Genomic DNA, 5,000 nt, shown 5'->3' on the forward strand with positions numbered 1-5,000 from the left:
ACCTTTCCTGGCAATATTGTAGATGCGGCACCCGGCCCAGCCACCGGGGGCAACCGCCGAAAGTGTCCGCCCTCCTGGAGCGAAGGCCCGGGCAAGGCCCGTTTCAAAAACCTCATACGGACTTCCGGAGCCCGAGCCCCGGCGCCAGGTCGACCCAGGGCCGACCTCCCGGGCCCCAGAGAGGCTCGTCTCCGCCGCGGAAGCCGCCCGCCGCCCGCGGCGAAGGCCCCCGGGCCCGCCCGGCCTCCGGGCAGGGCACCGGGGAGAAGTAGGAATCGTGGCCGGGCTCCTGGAACTCCTGCCCGGCCTGCCACGCGGAAGCATGCCGGGTTCTCCCGCCGCGCCGTGCAGGTTCTTCCGCCCCTCGCCGGGGTAGCCGGGCTCCAACCGCTGGGCCCCGCAGCGTGGAAGGGCCCCTGCGAGTCGCCCCCCGGCCTGCACGCCCGCCGTGCAGTCGACCGGGTCGAAGCCGGAATCGCGGCCGGGTTCCTGGAACTCTCGCCCGGCCTGCCCGCCCGGCCCGCCCCCCGGGCCGGGGCTCCAGTCGACATGGAGCCAAACTCGGTTTTGACCCCCTCCTGCAGCACGGTCCGGCCCCGGAGGTTCCTCCGTCCGACCTCCTGGAACCCAAGATGGGCATCCAGGGTCCCGAAATCCGTGTCCCCGAAAATCTCCGCGAACCTTTCCTGGCAATATTGTAGATGCGGCACCCGGCCCAGCCACCGGGGGCAACCGCCGAAAGTGTCCGCCCTCCTGGAGCGAAGGCCCGGGCAAGGCCCGTTTCAAAAACCTCATACGGACTTCCGGAGCCCGAGCCCCGGCGCCAGGTCGACCCAGGGCCGACCTCCCGGGCCCCAGAGAGGCTCGTCTCCGCCGCGGAAGCCGCCCGCCGCCCGCGGCGAAGGCCCCCGGGCCCGCCCGGCCTCCGGGCAGGGCACCGGGGAGAAGTAGGAATCGTGGCCGGGCTCCTGGAACTCCTGCCCGGCCTGCCACGCGGAAGCATGCCGGGTTCTCCCGCCGCGCCGTGCAGGTTCTTCCGCCCCTCGCCGGGGTAGCCGGGCTCCAACCGCTGGGCCCCGCAGCCTGGAAGGGCCCCTGCGAGTCGCCCCCCGGCCTGCACGCCCGCCGTGCAGTCGACCGGGTCGAAGCCGGAATCGCGGCCGGGTTCCTGGAACTCTCGCCCGGCCTGCCCGCCCGGCCCGCCCCCCGGGCCGGGGCTCCAGTCGACTTGGAGCCAAACTCGGTTTTGACCCCCTCCTGCAGCACGGTCCGGCCCCGGAGGTTCCTCCGTCCGACCTCCTGGAACCCAAGATGGGCATCTAGGGTCCCGAAATCCGTGTCCCCGAAAATCTCCGCGAACCTTTCCTGGCAATATTGTAGATGCGGCACCCGGCCCAGCCACCGGGGGCAACCGCCGAAAGTGTCCGCCCTCCTGGAGCGAAGGCCCGGGCAAGGCCCGTTTCAAAAACCTCATACGGACTTCCGGAGCCCGAGCCCCGGCGCCAGGTCGACCCAGGGCCGACCTCCCGGGCCCCAGAGAGGCTCGTCTCCGCCGCGGAAGCCGCCCGCCGCCCGCGCCGAAGGCCCCCGGGCCCGCCCGGCCTCCGGGCAGGGCACCGGGGAGAAGTAGGAATCGTGGCCGGGCTCCTGGAACTCCTGCCCGGCCTGCCCCGCGCATGCATGCCGGGTTCTCCGGCCGCGCCGTGCAGGTTCTTCCGCCCCTCGCCGGGGTAGCCGGGCTCCAACCGCTGGGCCCCGCAGCCTGGAAGGGGCCCTGGGAGTCGCCGCCGGCCTGCACGCCCGCCGTGCAGTCGACCGGGTCGAAGCCGGAATCGCGGCCGGGTTCCTGGAACTCTCGCCCGGCCTGCCCGCCCGGCCCGCCCCCCGGGCCGGAGCGCCAGTCGACATGGAGCCAAACTCGGGGTTGACCCTCGCCTGCAGCACGGTCCGGCCCCGGAGGTTCCTCCGTCCGAGCTCCTGGAACCCAAGATGGGCATCTAGGGTCCCGAAACCCGTGTCCTCGAAAATCTCCGCGAACCTTTCCTGGCAATATTGCAGATGCGGCACCCGGCCCAGCCACCGGGACGAACCGCCGAAAGTGTCCGGCCTCCTGGAGCGAAGGCCCGGGCAAGGCCCGTTTGAAAAACCTCATACGGACTTCCAGGGCCGGAGCCCCGGCGCCAGGTCGACCGCGGGCCTCCCTCCCGGGGCCCAGCACGGCTCGTCTCCCCCGCGGGAGCAGCCCGCCGCCCTCGCCGAAGGCCCCCGGACCTGCCCGGCCTCCGGGCAGGGCACCGGGGAGAAGCCGGAATCGCGGCCGGGCTCCTGGAACTCTCGCCCGGCCAAGCCGCTCGGCCCGCCCCTGGGCCGGAGCTCCAGTCGACATGGAGCCAAACTCGCGGTTGAACCTCTCCTGCAGCACGGTCCGGCCCCGGAGGTTCCTCCGTCCGAGCTCCTGGAACCCAAGATGGGCATCTAGGGTCCCGAAACCCGTGTCCCCGAAAATCTCCGCGGACCTTTCTCGGCAATATTGTAGATGCGGCACCCGGCCCAGCCGCCGGGAGCAACCGCCGAAAGTGTCCGGCCTCCTGGAGCGAAGGCCCGGGCACGGCCCGTTTGAAAATCCTCATACGGACTTCCAGGGCCGGAGCTCGGGAGCCAGGTCGACCCCGGGCCTCCCTCCCGGGCGTTAGGGCGGCTCGTCTCCCCCGCGGGAGCAGCCCGCTGCCCGCGCCGAAGGCCCCCGGACCCGCCCGGCCTCCGGGCAGGGCACCGGGGAGAAGCCGGAATCGCGGCCGGGCTCCTGGAACTCTCGCCCGGCCAAGCCGCTCGGCCCGCCCCTGGGCCGGAGCTCCAGTCGACATGGAGCCAAACTCGCGGTTGAACCCCTCCTGCAGCACGGTCCGGCCCCGGAGGTTCCTCCGTCCGAGCTCCTGGAACCCAAGATGGGCATCTAGGGTCCCGGAAACCGTGTCCCCGAAAATCTCCGCGGACCTTTCTCGGCAATATTGTAGATGCGGCACCCGGCCCAGCCACCGGGACGAACCGCCGAAAGTGTCCGCCCTCCTGGAGCGAAGGCCCGGGCACGGCCCGTTTGAAAAACCTCATACGGACTTCCGGAGCCCGAGCCCCGGCGCCAGGTCGACCCAGGGCCAACCTCCCGGGCCCCAGAGAGGCTCGTCTCCCCCGCGGGAGCAGCCCGCCGCCCGCGCCGAAGGCCCCCGGACCTGCCCGGCCTCCGGGCAGGGCACCGGGGAGAAGCCGGAATCGCGGCCGGGTTCCTGGAACTCTCGCCCGGCCCGCCCCTGGGCCGGAGCTCCAGTCGACATGGAGCCAAACCCGGGGTTGACCCCCTCCTGCAGCACGGTCCGGTCCCGGAGGTACCCCTGCCCGACCTCCTGGAACCCAAGATGGGCAACTAGGGTCCCGAAAAGCGTGTCCCCGAAAATCTCCGCGGACCTTTCCTGGCAATATTGTAGATGCGGCACCCGGCCCAGCCACCGGGGGCAACCGCCGAAAGTGTCCGCCCTCCTGGAGCGAAGGCCCGGGCACGGCCCGTTTGAAAAACCTCATCGGGACTTCCAGGGCCGGAGCCCCGGCGCCAGGTCGACCCCGGGCCTCCCTCCCGGGGCCCAGCACGGCTCGTCTCCCCCGCGGGAGCATCCCGCCGCCCGCAGCCGAAGGCCCCCGGACCTGCCCGGCCTCCGGGCAGGGCACCGGGGAGAAGTCGGAATCGCGGCCGGGCTCCTGGAACTCCCGCCCGGCCTGCCCCGCGGAGTCCTGCCCGGGCTCCCGCCGCCTTGGCCCGGGACGACCACCCCTCGGCGGGGTGCCTCGGCTCCGACCCCGGAGGCCCGGGTCCCTGCCGGGGCCCTTGGACCCGCCCCCCGGGCTGCCCTTCCACGGAGCCCTTGACCGGGACGAGATCGGAATTGTGGCCGAGCTCCTGGAACTCTCGCCCGGCCTGACCGCCTTCTCCGGCCCTTTTCCGGTTTTCCCCGTTGACCTGGCTCCAAACTCGGGTTTGGCCCCTCAGCACGGCAGGGTTCTGCCCCGAAGATCCCTCTGACCGGCTTTCTGGAACCGAACATGGGCATTGAGGGTCCTTAAAAACGTGTTCTCGAAAATCTCCGCGAACGTTTCTTGGCTATATTGTAGATGCGGCACCCGGCCCAGCCACCGGGACGAACCGCCGAAAGTGTCCGCCCTCCTGGATCGAAGGCCCGGGCAAGGCCCGTTTCAAAAACCTCATACGGACTTCCGTGGGGGGGGCGGGCACCAGGTCAACCCCACGTATGCCTATGGGGATTTTCGCTCCCCAGGTCAACCCCATGGATGCCTATCGGGATTTTCGCTCCCCAGGTCAACCCCATGGATGCCTATGGGCTTTTTCGGTCCCCAGCTCCACCCCAAGTATTCCTAGGGGCTTTTTCGCTCCCCAGCTCCACCCCATTTATTCCTATGGGGATTTTCAGTCCCCAGGTCAACCCCAAGTATTCCTAGGGGCTTTTTCGCTCCCCAGCTCCCCCCCCATGTATTCCTAAGGGCTTTTTCGGTCCCCAGCTCCACCCCAAGTATTCCTAGGGGTTTTTTCGCTCCCCAGCTCCACCCCATGTATTCCTAGGGGCTTTTCCGCTCCCCAGCTCCCCCCCCATGTATTCCTAAGGGCTTTTTCGCTCCCCAGCTCCCCCCCAAGTATTCCTAGGGGTTTTTTCGCTCCCCAGCTCCACCCCATGTATTCCTAGGGGCTTTTCCGCTCCCCAGCTCCCCCCCATGGATGCCGATGGGCTCTTTCGGTCCCCAGGTCAGCCCCATGTGTTGCTATGGGCTTTTTCGGTCCCCAGGTCAACCCCATGTGTTCCTATGGGCTTTCTCGGTCCCCAGGTCAACCCCATGTATTCCTAGGGGCTTTTTCGCTCCCCAGCTCCACCCCATGTATTCCTATGGGGATTTTCGCTCCCCAGCTCCACCCCAAGTATTCCTAGGGGCTTTTCCGCTCC

This window comes from Alligator mississippiensis, unplaced genomic scaffold (genome assembly GCF_030867095.1).
Source record: "Alligator mississippiensis isolate rAllMis1 unplaced genomic scaffold, rAllMis1 scaffold_69, whole genome shotgun sequence".
Taxonomy (NCBI): domain Eukaryota; kingdom Metazoa; phylum Chordata; order Crocodylia; family Alligatoridae; genus Alligator; species Alligator mississippiensis.